At 43.3% G+C, this 24,710-nt stretch overlaps 1 protein-coding gene across 7 annotated transcripts in view; it reads right to left on the bottom strand.

The window, feature by feature from the left end:
* Specc1 (sperm antigen with calponin homology and coiled-coil domains 1) overlaps positions 1–24,710 on the bottom strand; it is a 281,079-nt gene that overhangs the window by 173,289 nt on the left and 83,080 nt on the right. The gene's annotated exons all lie outside the window — the stretch shown is intronic.

A 24,710-nucleotide genomic window follows, 5' to 3' on the forward strand; every position in this document is an offset into this window, starting at 1 on the left:
GAAATACCCCAGCTGTGGAAAAGTGTCAGGTAATGAGCAGGGAGGTTCTGTCCGGACAAAAGCAGATCAGTGGCTGGCCTGAGCTGGTGGTAAAAACCGGGTGACTAGAAACAGAAGGGAGATTTGAGGACTGACAGCGTGTTTTAAAACTTATTTGTGATAACAGTCATAACTTGGCCATTTACTAAAAATCACTGGATTGCACACCTTAGATGAATTTTATGATATGTAAGTGATTTTCCCCCCAAACAGTCAAGTAAGATTAAGTGCAAAAACCTTAGGACTGTCTTGTTCTCTAGCTAAAAGAAGCTGAGCCCTTACTGAATTTAATCAGCATGATTGCAGCCTGGCAGTCTGTGAAGAGAATGGGGTGGGTGCTCTGACCCAGGAGGTGCCTGGCTCCAGAACTGGACTTTATTCAAAGCAATCAAGGATTATTAAGCAGGAAGGAGCAGCCGGCAGGGCAGGATACAGTGAGTGTGATTTTAAAGGGAAAAGCACATCCTGTCGTGGGGTGACTCTTCGGAGCTGATCTCTTCTCAGTGAACCGCATTTCTGTTCATGTCTGCAGTAGCAGGAGGGCACAGAGGGATGGGGAGGCACTTGGCGGGGACACCCGCATCCTGAACAACAAGGCTCCGCTCTGGGCCCTTCTTTGTTCAGGAGGGTGAACAAAGGCTTGATTGTGAGAAAGTCACAATCAAAGCACCAACGGGGGAAGGAGATACGGTTGCAGAGAGATCACATGAATCTAGGCAAGAGGTTGTTAAGGTGTCTTACCTAGTGAGCAGGACGCTGAGCAGGGAAATGGTCTGGTGAAGGGTGTGGCTGGAGAAGACAGTCTAGTTTGTTAATACATATACCCTCATTTAACACTTTTCTGATAACCAATCCACCAAAGCAGCCAACGAGCCCCAAGTATTCAGGGGTACTCACCCTTAGCAAGGGGAATACTTTAGCTAAAAGTAGGTTCCCCTCAAAGGCACCCATGAACTGCTGCCCCCAGCATTGAGCTGTCTGTGTCCTAAGAGTCAGGTGTGTTTGTCCCCAGACACATGCTAGTTGTATTTAAGTTGTACGACTCGATTATAACATGAACTAATGAAAAATGAATGGGGGGAGGCAAGAATATACTGGATTTGGGGCTGGAGAGATGGCTCAGAGGTTAAGAGCACTGACTGTTCTTCCAGAGGTCCTGAGCTCAATTCCCAGCAACCACATGGTGGCTCCCAACCATCTGTAATGAGATCTGGCACCCCTTCTGTGTACATAATAAATAAATAAGTCTTTAAAAAAATACACTGGATTTATCAAACTAAAGATGCCTGCCTGCTGTAACTGTAAACCATGAGGGAACGTCAGTAAGTAAATGAAAGGGGTCCACATTAACCATATACATCTCCAGTCTTCCTCATGGTTGAGAAAAAGCAGACTCAGCCAGCAGCCTGCCTCCAGCAGTGGTGACCCCCACACGCTAAGCCATGGCTTTGCCTGTAGCTGGGAGCAAAACCCTATGTTTAAACGTGTGAAAGGGTTCCACATCAACTGTATGTATCTATATTCTTACTCATGTTGGGAAAAAATGCCTCTGGCCGTAGTGACTGTAGCTGGAAGTAAAATGCTAAGCCTCCTCCAAAGCAAAGGCCCCAGCCTCTCAAGCCTTACAAGCCAAGAACAAGAGAAAGAACACCCAGAAGCAAAAGGCAGATGAGAAGAAAGGTACTACCTCTTGGAACCAAGAAAATAGCTGTTGACCTGGGCTGGGTCTGTGTTGACCCTGTTGCGGCACCATTTAAACCCAGGGCAGTACCACGACTGCTACCTGCTTGAGTGGGCTATCCTCAGCAAAGGAGAGTCCCTAATTTCCTGCACTTGACTCCTACGGCAATTGAAGAACCCTGTGGGCTCATAAAGACTTCTGTGCAAGTGGCCAGCAATAGTGTAGCGATTAGAAAAAGGAAGCATTTCTAGATGAAATAGACACAGCGGAAGCATGAGTATGAACAGTAAAGTATGGCTTCCACAATGGCTCTAAGGAAACAGCAGTCGCCAAAAGAAAAGGAAGACTGCTCAACAAAATGTAGACGGGGGATGACTTTTTCTCCAGGCAAATTATAAGGCATTCTTCTAATCAGTAGGGAATCTGCCCAAGTTTTCAGAGACTAAAATTTCAAAGGGCATAATATGTGAGAACATGTCAACAGTTTGAGTGAGTATCATGACCATGTCACAAGGACAAAATAGCAAAACTGAAGAAAGGCCTTCCAAAGCTGTCTCATTGTTTTTAGTTATAAAAATAGACAATTTCCAGTTATATGGTAGCATACTGAATGGTTAAAAAAATTAGTTAATTAATTAAAAAAATACCAAACTACTTACAGATGGTGAGCTTATTAAGCAATGTATGCAGAGTGTAGCAGATATAAAATGCCCTAAGAGGGGTAGGGGGCCTAAAATCAGTTTGTTTCACCAGACTATACCAAGTGAACTGAAGAAACAGGGAAAAATCCATAGGAAAGTTTAGAGAACAAAACCATGGATTTCAAATTTATGCTTAAGGCAATAGACGATGACGCAAATCCATTTTTATTAGAGGTATTGATAAGAAAGATAATACCACTGTAGTGTGCCTGGAGAGATGGTTCAGCAGTTAGGAGCACTTGCTGCTCTTCCAGAGAACCTGAGTTCACTTCCTAGCACCCGTATCAGGTAGGTACTTACAATGGCCTGTAACTCCAGCTCCGGAGGATCTGGCACCTTCTACTGGACTCCATGGATACCCACACATATATGACACATACACATCTTTTTAAAATGTCACTGAAAGACCAGGTATGGTGGTATATGCTTTTAATCCCAGTGCTTGCGAGGCAGAAACAGGCAGATCTACGAGTTCGAGGCTAGCCTGTTCTGTAGAGGGAGTTCCAGGACAGCCAAGGCTACACAGAGAAACCCTGTCTTGGAAAACAAAAAACAAAACTAAACCAAACAAACAAAAAGTCACTGAAGAAATGGCTTCTTTGGTACACTGTAGAGGCTCAAATCACTCAGGGTCAGAGAATCTGAGCTCGCTTTACCCAGCAGGGCTGCATAAGGGGATGATTTGACCACGGGCGTGGTCACCAGGTGTTTGGAAGGGTCTACACTTGGCTGTGCGGTGTGCTTTGATCTAGCAAGGGGGAGGTCTTTTGCCCCACCCCTTGGCATTGTTATAAAAAGCCCTTTTGAATAAACTTCTGGGCCATTGGGTATTGAGCCAGGTCCTCCCGAAGCTATCCTGTGTTTCTGTTTATCTCCTCTCCGCTATCTTTCTATCTAAAGGTTTCTTATTCCTCTCTCCTCCTCATAGGAACCCTTGAAAAGGTGGGAGCTGGCCTCTCACAGATGGTGCCCTGAACAGGGACTTAGGTTCAGGGTCCCCTATAGTACCCTTAAAGATACAGGTCAGTCAAGATATTTATATAAAGTACTAAAAATTATGTTCTTTAACCACTGTCAACATATCTGATCTAAACTGATGGTGTCCTGGCAGGTAAAATGAATAGAAGATGATGGTATCACTGCCTAAAACTCACATTTAATGAATATCATTGAATGGTACATCAAGACCGTAAATTTCCTCAGGGCCAAGGCAGTAAGTCATTGCCAACTCCAGGAAGCCTTTAAAACAAACAAATAAACAAAGAAGTATTGATGCTGACTATGGCAACATCTTTACTTTTCAGAATATGGCTAAATCAGGGTCAAATGTTGGTGAAATTTTATGATTTGTGACCCGATATAAGTCATTTATGGCATCAAAAAACAAAATTTAGGGTTGGGTGTGGTGCTACATGCCTTTAATCCCAGAACTCAAATTTAGAGTTTGAGTTGAGGCCACCCTAATCTGCATAGTGAGTTCCAGACCATCCAGGGCTGTATAGCGAGACCTTGTTCTCCCACCTCCCCCCCCACAAAAAAAAATATTGTACCAAAAATTGACAATCTTTTAAGTGGATGTAGCTGCTCATTTGGATGAGTTAAACAAGTATCTTCAAGGTGAAAAACAACTTATCAATACAATGTGTCAAATCATAATACTTTCCAAATAAAATTAAATGACAAACTCAGATAATTTTTATGTATTTCTACACATTGACTAAACACAGTCCTATAAACGGCAGAAAATATGTATCTTTCATTTTTTGATTTGACACAATATGAAAACTGATTTCAAGATTTCTGGGAAAACATTTGAGACTCATTTTTAGTCAACAAAAATATATTACCTCCCAATCTTTAAATGCAGAGCTGAAATCTAATATTCAACTTAGAGGATAATTTGATCACATCTCTTTTCTAGACCTTTGCAGTTAGGTCCTTTCTCCCCAGAGACAAATATCCCCCATTTCACAATCACGTCCGTCATCCCATCACTCTTGGGAGTGGCAGCACCCACATTTGTGAACAACTATTTTCAAGAATGAAGCACACTAAGAGAACCAATATTCGGACCAGAATACCTAATGAGCACCCCGAAAACACACTGAGAATTGCAACCACTTCCATGGAACCAGGGATCGGTGCATTGCTTTTCAAGTACAGTGCCAAGTATCCCGCTAATGTTAGGTTTCTCTCTTGTTTCTTTTTTATATAAAAAAAACCATAAACCTGGAAATTATAGAATATGCATTACAGTGTGGAAAGATGTCAAGCTACTTCAGTTAGCAAGCCTAGTCTAAGAACATGTCTGAGCCTAACTAAAGATCAGGAAACAAACTCACAAGTTAGTATTTGATGGCAAACAATGTTTAAAAATCTGTTTATCATCCTTTCTCTGTCCGCCTCCCTCCATCCCTCTTTCTTTCTTGATTGAACAAGTTTTTTCAGTTAATTGACCCCAGATGGGCCCCAATTCCACATGGTGAAAGAATAATAAACTGTTCAGGACCAGTGGTGACGGAGACCAGGAAGCTGCTGTGCTTGAGGGAGGTGCTGTGCGGGGAGGGCCAGGGGAACCCCAAGGAAACAGACAGCCACATGGAACTGCTAAAGACGATCGCATGTGGAAGGAAATTCGCCGCTGAAGAGAACTCAGAACCAATCTGGGCGACTAAAACGTAACTTCAACTAGAAAAAACCCAGATGCCAGGTGAAGTCGCTAAGGGACTCTAATGAGGATGCTGAATTTAGTTAGAACATGTTGAAAAGACTTGTAATCCACAAGAACAGGAACTTCCACTGTCTATTCATTGCTGCTTCCCTAATGCTCAGAGAGAAGCTTGGAACACGGTGGGTAGACACTGACGACTTATGAATGAATGTGGATGTCAAACATCTGTGAGTCATTTTTCAGCCAACACTTGGAGACAAATCAGTTTCAGGACTAAGAGGAGCAAGTTGAGGCATGAGACACAGGCCCCCACTCATCAGGAATGTAGCCCTAGGACTGGGACCAGTAGTGTCTTCCACAGGAGAGGTTACAAGATACCTACAAAAAAGTCCTCAACCTCAAAAGAAATGGAAATGATGAACTTTCAACCCTATCACCCTACAATGCTGTCATCTATTTAGCAATAACATGGATTTATTTCCAGTATGCTTATCTCTGAGTTTCTAGAGCTACTAGAAAATTCTTCCAAACATTTATTCCAAATTGGGTCCTAAGTTTCATGCTCGGAACCAAAAAAGAAAAGTTTCATTTTGAAGGAACTGGCTGATACAGTGCAAATAATAATAATAATCCTGGAGGAAAAAAAAAACATCTCAAGCAAGACTTCATGGGTATAACTAAGTACCTTTATTCATAATTGCTAAAACTGAAATAACCATGTGAATGATAAACTTTGGTACATCTAGACAATGGGATATTATTCAGCCCTAGAAAGAAAAGAGTTACCAAGCATGAGAATACATAGATAAATCAATTTTTAAAATTTATTTTTATGTGTGTGGGTGCATGTATGTCTGTGTATCACATGTGTACCTGGTATCTGGGAAGGGCAGAAGAAGGTACTAGACTCCCTGGAATTGGAGTTGCAGAGGTTGTGAACTGTCAAGTAGGTGCTGAGAATTGAACCTGAGACTTCTGAAAGAACAGCCAATGCTTTTAACCACTGAGGTTCTTTACATAGCCTGGCTGTCCTGGAACTCACAGAGATCTGCCTGCCTCTGCCTCCTGAGTGCTAGGATTAAAGTTGTGCACTACCATGCCTGGTAGCATGGAGAATAATGTACATTACTAAGTGAGAGGAGACAATCCGAACAGGCTGCCTGCTGTGTGGATCTAGTTGTCCAACATTCTTAAAAAGGTAAAACTATGGTTGCCATCAGTTAGGTGAGTGGGACAAACAGGCAGACCACAGAGGATTTTTTTAGGACAGAGGAACTACCCTGTATGATATTGTAATGGCAGACACTTCATTTGGCATTTGATCCCCAACCTAAGTTATAGGATTTGGGTGATAAATGTGTCAGTATGGGTTTGCTGTAACTTGAGCTCCACTGTGTAGAGGTGTTGATAACAGGGGAGGGGAGGATGTCTGAGAGACACATGAGGAGTCTCTATACCCTCCTCTTCACACTGCTCTGAACCTAAACGTGCTCTAAAATAATAAAGACTTCAAAGAAGGAAAGCAAAGCCTGAGAATTCTGGGTGAGATGTTCCAGAGTCAAAGATGTGGAGTTTTGAAGTTTGGTTTTTGTTTTCTGCTGTAACTCCAGGTGTGGTGACATACAACTGTAATTGTAGCTACTCAAGACTGAGAGTTTGAGGCTGGCCTAGTCTGCACAGTGAGACACCAACACCAAGGAAAAGAATGAAAGAAACATGGAGGGCAAAAGCTACCCAGTGTTCTCTCAGCTCTGATTATATTTTGCTCTTCTCTCAGGCCTGTGCCCCCAAATGGCCTTTGTCCTAGACAAGCTTTAGTTGGGGAAAGCCAAAGTTCAAGGAAATCATTGAATTAGTGAAAGTTTCTAGGCCCAGGGAATCTGTATCCCCAAGTCCCAAGGTGACCTGCAAATGTGTAAGAACTGCTCTCACACCACCAGGAACTATGGGACAAGTGCCAGAGATGGAAACCAGAGTGGGAAGGACACTTTGTTATCTGTTGTCCTACAGGATCTGACTATGAACCCCAGGCAGATCTTGAACTGAGTTCAAATCTCAAGTGATCCTCCTGCCTCAGTCTCTTTAGTACTGAGCTGACAGCTCCCAGGCCCTTTTCACTAGCTTTCATATGGAAACGCACAGGCACAGCTATCGCAGTAGTGGTGGTGGATAACATGCTCAGAGTCCTACTACCAGGGTGTACTGAAGGGACAGACAAAGCTGTGCCTGTGCCTCCCTCAAACTTCACAGATGAGTACTCACAATCTCCACATGGCTGCACTGGCTGCGTGCAAGTCTGTTCTGGACATCAACCCTGAACACGGTCCCTACCTGATACCCTGCACCCTTCCACCCAGTGTGACGATTCTGAACCAGACCCAGAGAAGCAGAACTTATAAAGCCAGTTCTTTGGTAGGACTCTACAATTCTGTTTTCTCCTCTTCCATAATGCAGCCTGGAGAACTGGCACCATGCAATGTTCAGAACACAAGCCAGCTCAAACCTACATTCATGATCACTGTCTTAGCGAATTAATAAATCAACACACATTCAACACACACAACATTCACACACAACATTATTCAATGTGTTGATTTAACATAGATCTCTTGGCTTAATGTTCCAAAACTTCTTCCCACCACATGAAACTGCCTTTACTGCTTTGTCTTTTGGGGTTGAGCATGTGAGGATAAAAAGCCCATCTGGAGAGCATTATGAAAACTTCAGCTTGAGTCCACTGAGGAGAGGTGAGCTAGCAATACCACACACTTCTATTTGACCATCTGTGTTGTAATTTGCTTAGGAAAAATACTTCTCATGATGGCAAATTAATTTTTGAAGTGGAAATTAATAGGCAAACGAAGACAATTCAATAGTAAACTCAGTCATCCAAACAAGCACTCAGAAGGGGCAGCATAGCACTGAGAATCCACTGTGTGCCAGCAGCCAGGAACAGCAGTGCCTGATCTGATCATGTTTTCCATTGAGGGCCTTGAACATTTCAGAAGGTCATAGCCAAGTTCAAGGGCTGGAACTTTATAATATTCCATGAATTCAGTGGAAAGACTTCCAGTTTCCCTTCCACCCAGTGTGACGATTCTGAAGCAGAATTTTTCAGATGGAATATAAAGCCAGTTCTTTGGTAAGACTCTACAATTCTCTCTGTTTTCTCCTCTTCCATAATGCAGCCTGGAGAACTGGCACCATGCAATGTTCAGAACACAAGCCAGCTCAAACAGAGGAGCTACATTCGTGATCACTGTCTTAGCGAGCTAATAAATCAACACACATTTATAAAAAGAAGCAAATCGTGCTCAAGGACTTTAGTTCCCGATGTCCTACAGGAACAGTTGCAGTAGAAAACATCCTGTATCTTTAGTGCTACAGTCATACAGAACCTCCTGAGTTTTCACAGTGCTACTTGGCATATTAATCTGCAATGCTCCATCTATATATGCATTCCAATTAATAGATGCTATTTAGTTAATACAACCATCTATTATTGGTACCATCTCCATCCCTGACATTTATTACTTTATTATCCCACCAATCTCCCAATTCTTCCTATTCAAGCACAGCTTCCAGTCCTTACTGCACTATGGTTCCAACACACTCCTCAGCCTCACTGTATTACTACTCTAGTATACCTATTAGCCTTACAACACTATTACTTCAGTGCACATCCATCCCTTACTATGTTACCCCAGAATATCTCCAGATTTACTTTATTATTACTCCAATGCATCCCCAGGCTTACTATGGAGTAGCCCATAAGTCCAGTGTGAGAGCAGTTGGTTATCCCCATAACAATGATGCCACTATTGCCAAAGTGGGTATATCTTGCCAAGGAGGTTGGTATGGAAATTCATAGAGTTCACAGCTGAGTAAGGCCATTGATATCTTTTCTCCTCAGCAGCCTATATAGTATCTTCCAGCACTATGAAAGCTCGTCAGCAGGGAGGAAGTTTGTAGCTCATTCCCACCTTGATTTCTCCAAATCTTGTAACTGAGAAATGAGGTGTCTGATTTAGCAATAGGATCTTATCATTGGGTTCTGGTGGGAAACCAAGAAGAATGGAAAGAAGGCTGTATTGTTTTGGGGGCTTCGGATAAGTTTCCACACAGCTGTTTCATACAGTCTTTGATATGGTTAGTCCTACCCCCCTCTCCTCTTGTATCCATCCTCCCACTTCCCTCCTCCTTAAGCCTCTTCATCCCCAAGATTCCATCTCTATTGTCATTTCACCTATGTTCTATTATCCATCACCCCATGACACCTTTATAGTTCACTGGCTTCTGTAGGCACTCCAAGTTAAACACAAGGTTAAAATTTTGAAGCTAGAATTCGTATATAAGAGAAAATGTGAGGCATTTGTCTTTCTGGCCTGGGTAACTACATTCAATAAAATTTTCCCAGTTTCATCCATTTACCTTCTAATCTCTTTTCTGTTTGTTTGTTTGTTTGAGACAGGGTCTCTTTATGTAGCCTTGGATATCTTAGAACTCTCCTGGAACTCACTATGTAGACCAGGCTGGCCTCGAACTCTCTGAGATCTAATTGTCTCTGCCTCCTGAGTACTGAGATTAAAGGCACGAGACACTATGCTTGGCTCCAATCTCATAATTTTATTTTTTATACATCTAAATAAAATTCTATTGTGTATATGTGCTGCATTTTCATTTTCCAGACATCAGTTGATAGACGTCTAGGCTGATTACATTTCCTAATTTCTGTGAACAGAGCAGCAATGATCATGGATGCACAAGTATCTTTATGTAGGACACGGAATATGTTGAGTCTAGGCCTGGGACTGGTATAGTTCAGCCAGACTGGAGTTCTAATTCTAGGTTTTGGTAGGGTTTGTTGCTATTGTTTTGAAGGTAGCTTCACTAGTTTACACTCCCACCAACAGTGTGGTCCCCTTCCCCACATCCACACCAGCATTTGTTGTCATTTGTATTCTTGGTGGTGGCCATTCTGACAGGGTAAGAGGGAATTTCAAAGCAGTTTTAATTTGTATCCCTCATGGCCCTTCCCACATGCCAAGAGCTCAAGGAAGAGGCGCCCAGCCCCTAACTGAAGCCGAGTCTCCTCAGAGAGAATGGCATCGTGCTTTTCCTTCAGCCTTCAATGTACCAGTGTTCCCGGCTACGAGAAAAGCTTTTGCATCAAAGGAGGCATGACAGCCAGCTTTTGGCAATGAAAACAAATAAGAGACAGACAAGACTGGCTGAAGTACATATCATACGAGGAACACTCCTAGTTGGATTAGGCGTGTGGCCCGGCAGTAGGGCCTGTACCTAGCAGGCATGAGATCTTGGTTTGAATCTTCAACACTGGAGAAAAGAACAAAAAACAGGGAGGGAGGGAAGGAAGTCTGCCTTCTTTCTGGTCCCATCTTTCCCTCAGTTCCCCAAGTGAAGGGGGGACCATGCGAAGTATGAAGCAGGAGGTCAGGGAACCATGAGGACGTGCAGGGTAGGGCTTGGAGGCTGGAGGATGGGCAGTTGGGTGAAGGATTTGAGAGAATAGTTACATTAAACACATATGCAAATAAACTGAAGATAATAAGAGCAGTGTTTATCACTCCCAGAAATGACAGGGGCAAAGCAAGAAAGAATCTGACATATGGTATTGAAGTTAAAAATGTGGCTCCATAACATACACTGTATTGACAAATTTTATATTAATTCCATATACTCAATGTATAAATATAATCATTATATATTTATAACATATAAAGATAACATTTATATTGCATATAATATATATTCTGAGTGTATAAAATACATGAATACATATTTATAATGTGCTGTACATATATATCTGCACAGCAAAAAAATGTAACCATCCACATGTAACACCACCATATAGGCCCCAGTTAACTATCTCCCATCTTGTTTCTTTGTCCTTGAGATAAGAGGAGATTGCATCAGGATGCTACAAAGGCCTGCAGGTTGTACTGCGGCACACCTGAAAAGGGAACCTGATTCGTAGTGCCAGGGAAAAGCTTCCTGAGCTAACACAGATGATTCAACATGTTGAACTGGTTTTAGATCAGATAAAGCAGATTCTGCCACTCAGCCAGAGGCGCCATGTGTCCTGCCCAGTGTCCATTTTCTTTCTTTTCTTCTAGTCCATGCAGGTGATTCTTGAATGCTTACAACTCTCTATGCTCTCTGCAACAGATGTCGGGGCCTGGGGAGCCTTTATAAAACTAAACAATTCTTCTATTGATGGCTCAGTGGTTAAGAACACTTGCTGCTTTGCAAAGGACCCAGCACCCACATCACAACCAGCTGATACTCCAGTTCAGGGGATCCAACACCCTCTTCTGGTCTCTGAAGGCCCCAGACATGTGAGTAATGCATAGACATACATACAAGGAAAGAACACCCCCCACACATAAAAAATAATTAAAATAATTTTTAAGGGAGGACGGGGAAATCTGTGGCTGATATGTGAAATTAAGTTAATTATAAAATAAAAATATTAAATAAAAAAATAATAATTTTTAAAAGTTTATATATACTTAAATTTAGACATGAGCCAAGTATTGTAATTTTGTGGGGATTTTTTTTTTTTTTTATAAAGGCAAAGCCTGGCAAGGTGCACTACACACTAAGGCAAGTTTTCTAACTGTAAGTCCCAAGAGAGAGATTCTACTATGGGAAACAGTTCAAAGGGAGAAGCCACCAAAGTTATAACCACATCTACATTCAGGCTCTGTGTTAAGTACTTATCTATGCCATTTCATTAAATTCTTGTGGCTATATATTAGATAAGCCAGATAGTTTCATCATACAGCTAAGGAAATATATATATATATGGCAAAAATCAATGAAGTCACAAACAAAAAGCAATAGAGAAAAAAAATTAATGAAAATGTTGGTCATTAAAAAGTCAATAAGATTGACAAACCTCTATTAAAACTAACAAAGAAATCAGGATGATGCCTCACTTCCATAATGCCAACATTTGGAAAGCTGAGGCAGGTGGACTGTTGTGAGTTGGAGGGAAGTCTGGGCTAAAAAGTAAGTTATGGGCCAACCTGGGCTCGAGTGAAGCCCTGTCTAAAAACAACCACAGTAACAGGACTAACAACAACAAAAAAAAACAAACAAAAGAAAGAGAAAAAATACCAATGATCAAATCAAGAGTTGAAGAGAAGACATTGCCAAGGCCCCGTGGACTCAAAGCAGGCAGGGACAGGATGAATAACTGCACTCCACACACAGAGAAGAGAATAAAGGAGAAACAGCTGACTGTTCTGTACTGTACTGTTTGCCTCATTCAGCATGGCATGGGTAATCGGAACAGTCCTACAAGCATTAGGGAAGTTTGCATTTGTGGTTTTAAAAAGAAGTGTCCATCCGACTGGGGAGGCAGCTCAGTTAGAGCGGTCCCCTCAGATGCACAAAGCCCTTGGTCAACCCCTAGAACCACATAAACGCAGCTGGTGCTGGGTGCCTGTAATCCCACATGTGGGAGGTGGAGGCAGGAAGATCAGAAGTTCAAAGTCATCCTCAGTTACATACGAGTTTGAGGACAGCCTGGGCTACATAAGACCCTGTCTCAGAACAAACTTTAAAGGTCTTTAATTAAAAAACAAAACAAAAAACAACTCCAAGCACAGAAAGTTTTACCAGAGAATTGACCAGCTAATGAGGAGTCAACACCAACTCTAACAACTTCTTCACAAAATAGAAGGGCTTATTTTCTGAAGTAGAAGAATCTGACACCAAAACCATACAGAAAATGAGAAAACAGCCCCAAGAATCATGGAGAAAAGAATCCCTTTGGTTGTTGTTGAATCAGGGTCTCACTAGGTAGCCCTGGCTGGTCTGGGACTGTATACATAGATCAGACTGACCTCAAACTTTCAGTGATCCTCCTGCCTCTGTCTCCTAAGTGCTGGAATTATAAGGGCACACCACTATATCAGGCTTGCTTTTTTGAGACAGTTTTTTTGGTTTGTTTTTGTTTTTGTTTTTCGAGACAGGGTTTCTCTGTGTGACAGAGCTGTCCTGGAACTTGCTTTGTAGACCAGGCTGGCCTCGAACTCACAGATCCTCCTGCCTCTGCCTCCCGAGTGCTGGGATTAAAGGCATGCACCACCATGCCCGGCTCTTGAGACAGTATCTTGATACATGTATGCTCGCTCCCATCTCTCAGAACAGCCTGGAACTCATGTACCCCAATGTCATACACACAGTCCTCTTGGCCCCAGTGCCGAGATTACAGGCATGTGTCATGCTCAGATGATGAAAATAAAGATTCTCAAAACACTATTAGCAGGGATCTGAAGAGACGGCTCATCAGTTAAGAGCACTGACTGCTCTTCCAGATGATCAGGGTTCGATTCCCAGCACCCCATGGCTTCTCTAAACTATCTGTAACTCTAGTTCCAGGGGATCCATCACACTCTTCTGACCTCTGCACTCAAGAGGCATGCACATGGAATACAGATGTATATGCAGGCAAAAACCCATGCACATAAAATAATTTAAAACAAATGCTACTAACAACTAGAATTTGGCAATATGAAAAAATTATATAGCATAACAGATATGCAAGGCAAGTTCAAAACCAGAAAAGCAATTAAATGTAATGTTTTATATAAACAGGCAAAAAAGAGAATATTTTTTAAAAAAAGAGAAAAGGAAAGAAAAATATAAGAGCACATCTATTAAAGCAGAAAAAAATAGTTCACAAAATTAAAAACCCTCTCATGATTTTTTAAAAATACAGTAGGGAATTTTTGTGAGTTCCAAGCCAGCCTTGTCTACATAGTGAGTTCCAAGCCAGTTAAAGCCACATAGTAAGAACCTGTCTCAAAAAAATCAAACCAAAACAAAAATGGAATAGAAAAGGTCAGGTGGCACACACCTGTAATTCCCCACTGGGGATTTAAAGACAGGAAAATCACAAGTTCAAGGCCAGCCTAGGCTATGCAGTGAGTTCCAAGCCATTCTGGGCTACCTAACAAGACCTGTTCTGAAAAGAAAAAAATAAATAAATAAAATAGAGAAAAATTCTTCGGAAAAGTCTCATGAAAGCTGGGTTAGTGGGGAACGTACTCGATGGATAAAGAATGTCTAAAACCTCCTACCCCAAAGCTAACATTAATACTAAAGAGTAAATGCTTTCAGACTGGGATCAGGAACAAGGCAAAGGAACCCATCCCGTCCAGCCAATGCAATAAAGCAAGATAAGGCTATACAAGGTAAACAGATCAGAAAGGGGTAGATAAACATGTCTCTATTTGTTGATTATTCCTTACATAAAAATTACAAGGGATCTAAAACAGATAAAAAAAAAAAAACCTCCTAGAACTAAGAAGTTTACCAACGTTAAAGACACAGATGAGCAGAAGCAACTGCGTTTCACTGCACTAGCAGTGACACACTAATACCCACAATACAGAATCAACGACAGTTCTTCACAAATTAAAAACGAAAAGAGATATTTATAATATTCAGGTGTAAACCTTTTTTTCTTTATTTTTTCCTCTCTTCCTCCCTCAGGTATAAATTTAACCAAGTACAGGTTTAAAACATTTTTTACTTTTACTGATTTATTTATTCATTTGTGTGTGTGTGTGTGTGTATGTGTGTGTGTGTGTGTGTGTGTGTGTGTGTGTGTGTGTGTGTGTACATGTGCCATAGCATCCCTGTGAAGACCAAAGGCAACCTGAGGAGTCAGTTCTTTCTTTCTTCATGTGGTTTCCAGGTACTGAGCTCACGTCATCAGGCCTGGCAGTAAATACCTTTACTCACTGAGCCATTGTGTCGGCCTAAGCACAAGTTTTGTACACTGAAAGTTACAAAATGTTAATGAAAGAAATCAACCAGAGTAAAAACATGTCAAGTCTCCATAACTGACATACAGACTGAAGGCCATTCCTATCAAGTCTCAGATTATTTTTTTTCTAGGCACAAATAAAATTATTCTAAAACAACTCTGGAAAAGAAAAATAAAGTGAGGAGAATAAGTCTGCTTGATCTTCAGAGGTATGACAGAGACAATATAATTGACACTATGAGAGGTAATGGTAGAAGACAAAAAAAAGGGTACAAAATAGGAAACTGAGATAAAACTATACCAATATTCTCAGCTGACTGATTACTGATGAAAATGTAAAGTAACTCTATGTTTTCAGCAAATGGCACCTCAGCAAATGACTAGTCAGAGTTAGAAAGTGACCCTTGACCCACATTTCACAACCTATACAAAATTAACTTAAAATAAATCACACACATAACCATGACATGTTTAGAAAAATATACAGGAGATTTTTTTTTTTTTTTTTTTTTTCAAGACAGAGTTTCTCTGTGTAGTCTTGGCTGTCCTGGAACTCACTCTGTAGACCAGGCTGGCCTCAAACTCACAGAAATCTGCCTGTCTCTACCTCCCAAGTGTTGGGATTAAAGGCGTGCACCACTACCATCCGGCACAGGAGATAATCTTAATGGTCTAGGGGAAGGCAAAGTGTTTTAAAAATCTAACATCAGCCGGGCGGTGGTGGCGCACGCCTTTAATCCCAGCACTCGGGAGGCAGAGCCAGGCGGATCTCTGTGAGTTCGAGGCCAGCCTGGGCTACCAAGTGAGTTCCAGGAAAAGGCGCAAAGCTACACAGAGAAACCCTGTCTCGAAAAACCAAAAAAAAAAAAAAAAAAAAAAAAAAAAAAAAAAAAAAACTAACATCAAAAGCACAATTTATAAAAGTAAAAAGTTAATAAGCAGAGTTCATAAAAATGAACTTTTGCCCTGGATGCCATGCCTGTGATCTCAGTTACTTGGGAAGCTAAGGCAGGATCACAAGATCAAGATCTGATGGTGCAACACAGTGAGTTCAAGAACACTCTGGGTAACTCAGAGAGACCCTGTTTAAAAGTAAAAGGTGGAAAGAGGGCGGGGAATATCACTAAGTGGTAGGAAGTGTCTGACCAGCATGCTCAAGCCCTGGAGTAAGTCTCCAGAACTGTAAAAAGGAAAAGACTGTTTGAAAACAAAGCACAGGCTGGGTGAGCACATTTGCAAACCACACATTCAGCAAAGAACGAGTACCTAGAATATCCAAAGAACTCACAGAACCCTGCAGGGAAAACATCACATTATTCATCCAGAAAGTGGGCAAAAGATGTAAACAAACACTTCACTGAGGAAGACACACAGGATAGGAACATGAAAAGATCATCACTAGCCAGTAGGGGATTGTAAAGTGTTATCAATGGGATGCCCATCCTAAGGGCTAAAATAAAAACTAGTGAGAATCAGGGCTGGAGAGATGGCTTAGTGGTTAAGAGCACTTGTTGCTTTTGCAGAGGACTGGAGTTCAGTTTCCAGTACTCACATGGTGGCTCACATCCACTTATAACTCCAGTTCCAGGGAATCCAATATCTTTTTCAGAACTCCGTGGGTATGTGGTGCACATACATATATTCAGGTGCACATACATTTGCACAAATTAAAAAATATTAAATAAATCTCTTTTTTCTTTGAGCCAGGTGTGGTGACTCATGACTTGGGAGGCAGAGATAGGCAGACCTCTGTGAGTTCCAGGACAGCCAGGGCTACATAGAGAAACCCGACACCCCCCACCCCCCACAAATCTCTTTTTTTTTAAGCAGTATAGTGAGGACTGACTGCTGACAAGTTTGTACAAAGGCTGGGCCATCTACACACTGCTGATGGGATGCAGAAGAGCAGAGCAACTAGGGGAACACATAAGGCACTTTCTTAACAAACTATATATAACAGGACCCAGAAATTACAATCCTAGACATTTTCCATAGAAATTCTCCTGCAAAATGTTCATCCCCCACTCCCCACAAAAAATGGCTGGGAATGGAACTCAGTGTCTTAACATTTGCGGAGCATGCACGCTGCTCTGTATTAGATCCCCAGCACGAATGAGATTCTCACACGAAAACCTATACACAAATGTTTGTAACAGCTCAATTCATCACAGAAAAAGCCTAGGAAGAACCCAGATTCAAGGAGCAGACAATCAAAGAAACCTTGGTGCAATTCACACTGCAAAAAACTGTGAAGTAACAGATGAACAATGTTCAACACATTGAACAGCCTGGATGCGTGTCCAGAGAATTATGCAAAGTGGAAAAGGCCAATTCCAAGGCCTTACATGCTGTGTGACTCCATTCACAAAACCTCTTTGAAACAACATAATTACAGGAACAGAGAACAAGCTGGTGATAGATGCAGAGGAGAAGGTGTGGCTGTGAAAAAGGGTCACGTGAGGAATCCTTGTGCTGGTGGAAATGTTCTATGACCTCATGACATCAGGGTCAATGCCTTGGTTATGATGTGTTCTATCATTTTGCAAAATGTTAACATCAGGAAAAGCTGGTAAAAGCCATGGGGATCTACACATATTACCCGTTATTTCTGCGTACAGATCTATAATTGCAAAATAGAAAGCACAAAGCACATTTAACTTGGTAACACATAGACTATATTTTTCTTAAATTTAAAAACATGAAATATATTTCAACATTCATATTGATTTTACGTTTTGATTTTAAAAATGTTTATTTTGGAAACCATTTTCCAAACTGGAAAGGGTCACAAGTTGCAAAGTGACAGAAATGAGCAAATAGTAAAGTAAAACGCTAGGAGAAAGCTGAGAGGCAAAGATTTGGTACGTAAATTACACCCTCCAGATGGATCTCCGTGAGTTCAAGGCCAGCCTATTCTACACAGAAATTTCCAGCTAGCCAAGGCTACACAGTGAGTCCCTGTCTAAAAACAAAGTTGTTGTTTTTTTTTAATAAATAAAATAAAATGTGTGGTCCAGGATTCCTTTGCTTTTGACTACACTTCATGGAAGATCATGCATGGGAAATAGCCATAGCTGGCTAATAAGGAAAATACAAGCTAGGGCCAGTGAACACCATAGGTAGGTAGCACCCCTCCCTTCACCCGCCACCCCAGACTAAGGAGGGAGGATATCCTGACACAGGTTATAAGTTGGATGGACCTTGAGAACTTTAGGTCAATCACAGAAGGACATACAGCATGATCTCAGAAAAGCTAGAAGAGCATCCTCACCGGGACAGAAGATAGACCAGTGGGTGAGGGGTTGTGAGGAGGAGACAGGGAGCTGCAAGTCAATGTCAGTGAAGCCACGGCCGCAGGAGCCTGAGGAGGCAGCTGGTCTCACGGCATCTGCAGGCATGACACAGAGTACCGGGCTGTAGAGACAGCAGTTCCGAGAGCTTGCCCCACAGTCCTGAGGACTGGAGCTGGCATCCCAGCACCATTAACAAGCCAGGCATCCCACATATGCCTGTACCCCAGCTCCAAGTGGGGTGGGGACAGGAGGGTTGCTAAGGTTGGTTGGGTTCCAGGCCACCTAAGAAAGCACGTGCCCCAGGTTCAGGGAGAGCCTTTGCTTCAAAGGAATAGGCAGAGAGCGATAGAGGAGGTCACCTGATGCCTGCTTCTGATCGCTACTTGCCCACACGGTGTGCTCGTGCATACACATACAGGCACAGACACTCCAGAGAGTCACAGACAGTTTAGATAAATACATCTTTGAAAACAACAATAAAAAGAAGCAGAGAATGACCAATGCTTGTGTTCAGCGGCTTTCCCCTTTTTAATGCAGACCAAAACCCAAGCCCAGGGAAGAGTACTGCTCACTTTTAGGGCGAGTCTTCCCACCTCGGTTAGCCTGATCAAGATACTCACTAATGCCTAAGAGATCCTAACAATCCCTCAAGGGTGTGTCTGGAGGCTTGTCTCTAGGTGATTCCAGATCTGTCACAAGAATTCCGGTCTTGCCAAGTATTCTTCTCATAATTCGAGGACGAATCAATTGTAGAGAAATGAAAATACTGAATTTGAAATTGTTATTTTATTTTACCATAAGACATAGTCATGAATAAGTGGTCTCTCTGAAGTTATGAAAACAACAAACTCATTCCTAACACTGCTATTGTGCAGACTCTCCAGATGGACTATGACCCTTGACCCCGCCCCACCCTCTCCCGCGAGCCTGCACCAGGGCCCCTTGAAGCTCAGAATGAACTCAGCAGGGCATGTCCTCGAGCTGAGCTCAGAGCTGCTCTGAGCCCGGGTCTGTGCCTGTGCGACCCTATCACCACCGCCACTGCCTGTGACCTTCCTCTGCCGCGCTATCTCTTCCGGCTGCTAAGTGGATACCTTCCATTTTTCACATTCCTAGAGCAGAGCCTGGTTCCTCTTCTCCCTGTCGTCCACTGCTGGCCTCAGCAAAGTTCTTTACTGCCGACACCCCTGCCTCGGGCGCTCCTCCCGTGTGTGGGGGGGGGGTTCTAGGGTCTGCCTCCCCACCTCATCCTATGGTCTGTCACCTCCAAGACCTCCACCATCATTTTTTCTACACCTGCTCCTGCAAGCTATCATGCCTGGGTTTTCTCTCAGCGTCTGTGGCCTGGTTCCAGCACACTTCCTGAGAGTGAAGACAGTCGTCTCTTTCTGATCTGTCTTCTGGTCCAAGGGATGGAATGGAAAACAGAGGCAGCCCACAGTAAGTAGCCCACAGTAAGCAGTGTCGGCATGGGAGGAGCGAGTCTACCACAGGGGAAGAGAATCAGGGTCCCGCCCTGCAGTGACCTCGGCAGCAGGAAGAACCTGATTATCAGATTCTGGCTCTGAGTCTGGGAGTGCTACCCAGCCTGCCTGAGCCTCGGTCTTTCCTCCTCAGGGGTGGTGAGCACAGCTACCTGCCCCGGGGGAAGGGATCAGCACTGCCAGGAGCATGGGCCAGTCCTCTCCCCGTGTCAGCCAGGACAGGCATCACAGGTCAGAGCCAGTTCACTACAGAATGATGGGCGTGTGTTCTGTGAGGCCACGGATAGCTCCTCAAAGAGGGCTGGCCACTAAGCCTGATCACCTGAGTTCAGTTCCCGGGACCCCCATGTAAGAGAGAACTGGCTCTCACTATTTGTTCTCCATCTTCCATACACGTACTATGGCAAACACATGCACACGTTCACAAAATAAATGAACAAGATGCGATTTTTTAAAAATGTCTAAATGAGTGGATTTTATGTGTATTTTACTACAGTAAAGAAAAGGATCAGGGCATTAGGCTGGTTAGCCTTCAAAATATACCCAGAACCTGCCTGCTGCCCCCAGCTCCCAGCCTAGCCTAGGCAATACAACTTATTTCCTCATTTATGACAGTGGCCACCCATCATCCCTCCATCCTACCTGTCTACTTTCAACAAGCAGCCAAAGGGTTCCATAGGGAATGAACTCGGGAGCTGTCCCTATTCCAGAGAACCCTGCAGAAGTCACCCACGCCTGCCTACCCAGCTCTTGGCTCTCCTGTAGTCTGTCTCTCTGCCCCCAGGCTGTGCTGGACACTGGTGGGTACAGGCAGTCAACCCTGCCACAGTGGCCTTGCCCAGTCACCACCTGACCTCCTTTCCTTCTTGGTCATGATCTGCTCAGGTGACTCGATGCAGGCAACGGTCTTTGTCCTGGTACCTTTTCCGCAGGACAGTGCTTGAATTCACACGGAGTAAGTGTTCAAAATTATTTGTTGACATCATTTCTGAAGTCAACAGTTCCTCATCAAACCCAAGACTCCAGCACCTCAGTATTTAGGACAAGGCTGCCACCTGGTGGTTATATTCCACCACAGCAGGCTCCTCCCTGCGTCCTGTTGACTTGAGAAGCCAGCTCTTGCCAGAAGTGTTCTAAAAACTCCTTGCTTTGCCATCTGCATCTCTGCGGAAGAAGAGGCACATATAAAGGGCACCCCAGGGAGAAGAGGAGGATGAAGACACGACTTACTCAGAAAGTCCAAAAGTGAGCACCCAGGGTGGACACGACATGGGCGAGGCTGATTGGAACCCCAACCTATATGATGGTTCAGACCCAATGAAACAGTTAGAGCCCTAAGTCTGTCTGAAGAAGAAGTGCCAACAGGCTTGAGAGGCCAGGGACCGAGGGGAGGCAGGCAGGGCAGCAGGGGGCAGGGCAGCAGGTGGCCGGCTTGGCCTAGTAGATGCTGCATTGTTTGTTCCTGTTGAAGCAAACTCTGGCCGTGCACCAGGGCACAGGGAAACTAGACAGTCTCTGAAAGAATGAGAAGGAAGGCTTCTGGGGGTCCGTGCTTCCCAGTTTGAGCAGCTCCCATCCCGCCTGCCATGTGTCAGGTGTCGATCTGGTGTTGAACCTGCGTGTCAGGGGCTTGAGATGGATGCTGGCTGAGTGCAGGTTTAGAATCACAGCGCATGGCAAACCTAAATAAGAAATGATTGGCAGATCGGATCACGTGGCACACGTGAGCGGCCTCTGCATCTGTATCGGTGGCTTTCCTCGTCCCTGTGACCAGAGGCCTGACAAGAAACCACTCAAGGGAGAAACGTTGACTTTGGCTCAGGGTTTGCACGGACGGTCCATCAGGGCAGGAAGGTGCGGCAATCGGAGTGCGAGGTGGGCACGGTGCCCTTGGGAAGCAGCAGGATGGGTGCTGGAACTCGGCCCCACTTTCTCCTCTCTCCCTCTGTATTTGGCAGAAGGCCTCACCCCATCTAGGTGTCTCCCAGATTATTCCAATCCAGTCAGGTTTGACCACAAACGTTCATTACACTATCCCATAAATATGTATGCACGCGCACCCACCCCCCACCCCACCCCCACACACAGAGTTTAATTCCAGCACTGGGGCTATAGGTATAGGAGAGTCATTGGTGCTCACTGGCCAGCCAGTCAAATCAAAAAGCTTCAAGTGTCACCAGGTTGTCCAAACTGTTCCTAAGGAGTGTGTCTTCTCCTTCTACCCATAGTAACCATAGTTTGATGATGACCTGTTTTGTTTTTTTCTAATTTGGGGGTATCATATGTAGAATTTTTGTTCTGATTAAGAGCTCCTCAGCTACAGATGAAACTTACTGTTTTTCTATGGGATATCTATTTCTTTTTATGTGAGCTCCATATTGTTCTACAGTTTTCCTTATGGGTTTGAATAGTCTTTGTAAACTCGGGTATATTTTGAATAATCCCTTCAGCATTCTTTAAAAAGTGTATATATGTATGTGTATATATACATACATATATATACATATATATATATATATAATGTGTATGAGTGTTTGCCTTCCTATATATGTGTGCCTGGTGCTGGTGGAGGACAAAAGAATGTATCAAATCCCTTGGAACTGGAGTCACAGGTGGCTGACAGCTGCCATATGGGTGCTGGGAACAGAGCCCAGGTCCTCCGAGAGAGTAAGTGTTCTTAACTGCTGAGCCATCTCTCTAGTGCCCTTAGGAGCTTGTTAACGATGGAACACCTCTCTCCATTTCCTTAATGCCTACTACAGGTTAACTCTCTGGTGTCTCCTTTATAAAAATAAACTTTTTTTTTTAAAAAGTTTTTTTAAAAAGACTTTCATTATATCTATGTGTGTATGTGTTGTATATGTTTTTTTAAAAAAAGACTTTTTCTTAAAAAAGTCTTTTTAAAAAGACTTTCATTATATCTATGTGTGTATGTGTTGTATATGTTTGTGTGCATGTGCATGTGAGTGCGTGTCTGCACGCAAGCATGTGTATAGACGGGTACAGGTGAGGGGTGTTAATGTGGAGGCTACAGGTCAATACTGAATGTCTTCTGTGCTCTTTCCACCTTGTTTTGTGAGACAGGCTCTCTCGCTGAACCTAGGACTCAGCACTCGCCAGGCTGGCCAGTCAGTAGGCCCTGGAGATCCAGCTGCCGCCACTGCCCCAGGGCTGAGGTCACAGGTAAGCACCTGCCTCATTTGACTTTGCACATGGGCACTAGGGATGGAACGCAGGCCTTTGTCCTTGCACAGCAAGTATTTTACCCTCCCCCCCGACACACCCATGACTTATTTCTGTAAGGAAGAATGAGATAATCTCCAATTTTATTTTTCAGAGTTACCCAGTTTTTACTTAACTTACTTTAACTTTTGTTTTCAGGGATTGAAGTCAGGACCTCTCACCTGCTAAATCCGAGCTTGACCCTAAGCCACGCCCACAGGCTCCAACTTGACATAAACCACCTTTACCCTATACCAAATGTGTGTGTGGATCCTGGCCTTCCTCCAGGGCTCCACTGTGCTGTCTTCGATTGCTCTTCTCCAGACTTTCCCTGGTTATCCTGGGATGTGACTAGATCAGGGCTTCCCAGCAGCAGGTCTACCCAGTCAGGCAGGATACTCCGGCTCTCCTGCAGGCTGTGACTAGCAACATCTCTGTCTCTATCCACTAGGTGGAAATATAACCTCCCAGTCAGGACAACCCAAAATACCTTCCCCCGGGCCCAGTGCTTGCTAGCTGGTGACTGAGTCCTCAGTATCATTTTACTCAGTGGCTGTTTCCAGTTCCACACTGATATGTTAATTAGGATGAAAATGAATTGATGGAATAATTTAGACACCCTTATTACATTTAATATATGACATGACTGAATTTAGTCTCTACTATATTTAATCTTCCTATCCCAAACCCACACATTTCCTCCCATTTATTCACAAGGACATAGAAGTGTTCTCCAAAAGGACGTTAGATTTCTTTTAATATACAGGCTCTTACTTAACTAAGTTCATTGCTAAGTGTTTCTCCTTTCTTTCCTACTTTTTTGTTTGTTTGTCTGTTTGTTTTGAGGGAAGGTTTCTCTTTGTAGCCCTGGCTGTCTTGGAACTCGCTCTGTAGACCAGGCTGGCCTCAAACTCACAGAGATCCACCTGCCTCTGCCTCACAAGTGCTGTGCGCCACCATGGTCTGGCTCCACATCCTTTCTTACATGAGATCATTTCTTCCAATATTATATTTTCTAACCAGTCACTAATCAGAGAACTATTTAATCTTTTTCTTTCAGACAAGGTACCATGGAACCTAGGCTGGCCGATCCTCCTGCCTCCACCTCCACCTTTACTTATTTTTTGAGATGAAGTCTCTGTCCTGTTTAACTAGCCTGGAACTTGTGGGTTCAGGTGACACTCCTGTCTGAGTATCTGGGACCACGGTTAAACGCTGCCAAGTGCAGCAAGATAACATACTTCTTTGCTAGAGATGCCCCCCCACCGCCCCCACCACCACACACACTCTCATTGTCTATCAAGAGTTTGTTACTGAATCAGCATGGTGGTTAATTCTGACAGTTCCATTGCCCAAATCTATCAAGATGGCTATGTGGTTTTTCTTTGGCCTATGATATGCCTGGCAGGCATATAATGATAACATTCATTCATTTACTCATTTAAAAAAAGATTTCATTTTATTTTATGTGTGTAAGTATTTTGCCTGCATGTATGTCTGTGCATCACGTGTGTGCAATCCCCATGGAGGCCAGGAGAGAGAGCTGGATCCCCTGGAAACGCAATTACAGACAGTTGTGAGCCGCTATCTGGAATCGAACCTGGGTCCTCTGGAAGAGGAGCAAGTGCTCTTAACCGCCCAACCATCTCCCAAGTCCCTCATTCACTCATTTTTAGATGGCACAACTCCACTTGGTTGTACTGTCCACTACTGTCCTTTTAAAATTTCTTGGACATCATCTGCTAACATTTTAATATCTCATTTTTTACATTAATATTGAGAATAAGGCTGGCATTAATTTTTAATTAATAATT

This window comes from Peromyscus californicus, unplaced genomic scaffold (assembly GCF_007827085.1).
Source record: "Peromyscus californicus insignis strain IS unplaced genomic scaffold, ASM782708v3 Scaffold_3__1_contigs__length_106647218, whole genome shotgun sequence".
NCBI classification, from domain to species: domain Eukaryota; kingdom Metazoa; phylum Chordata; class Mammalia; order Rodentia; family Cricetidae; genus Peromyscus; species Peromyscus californicus.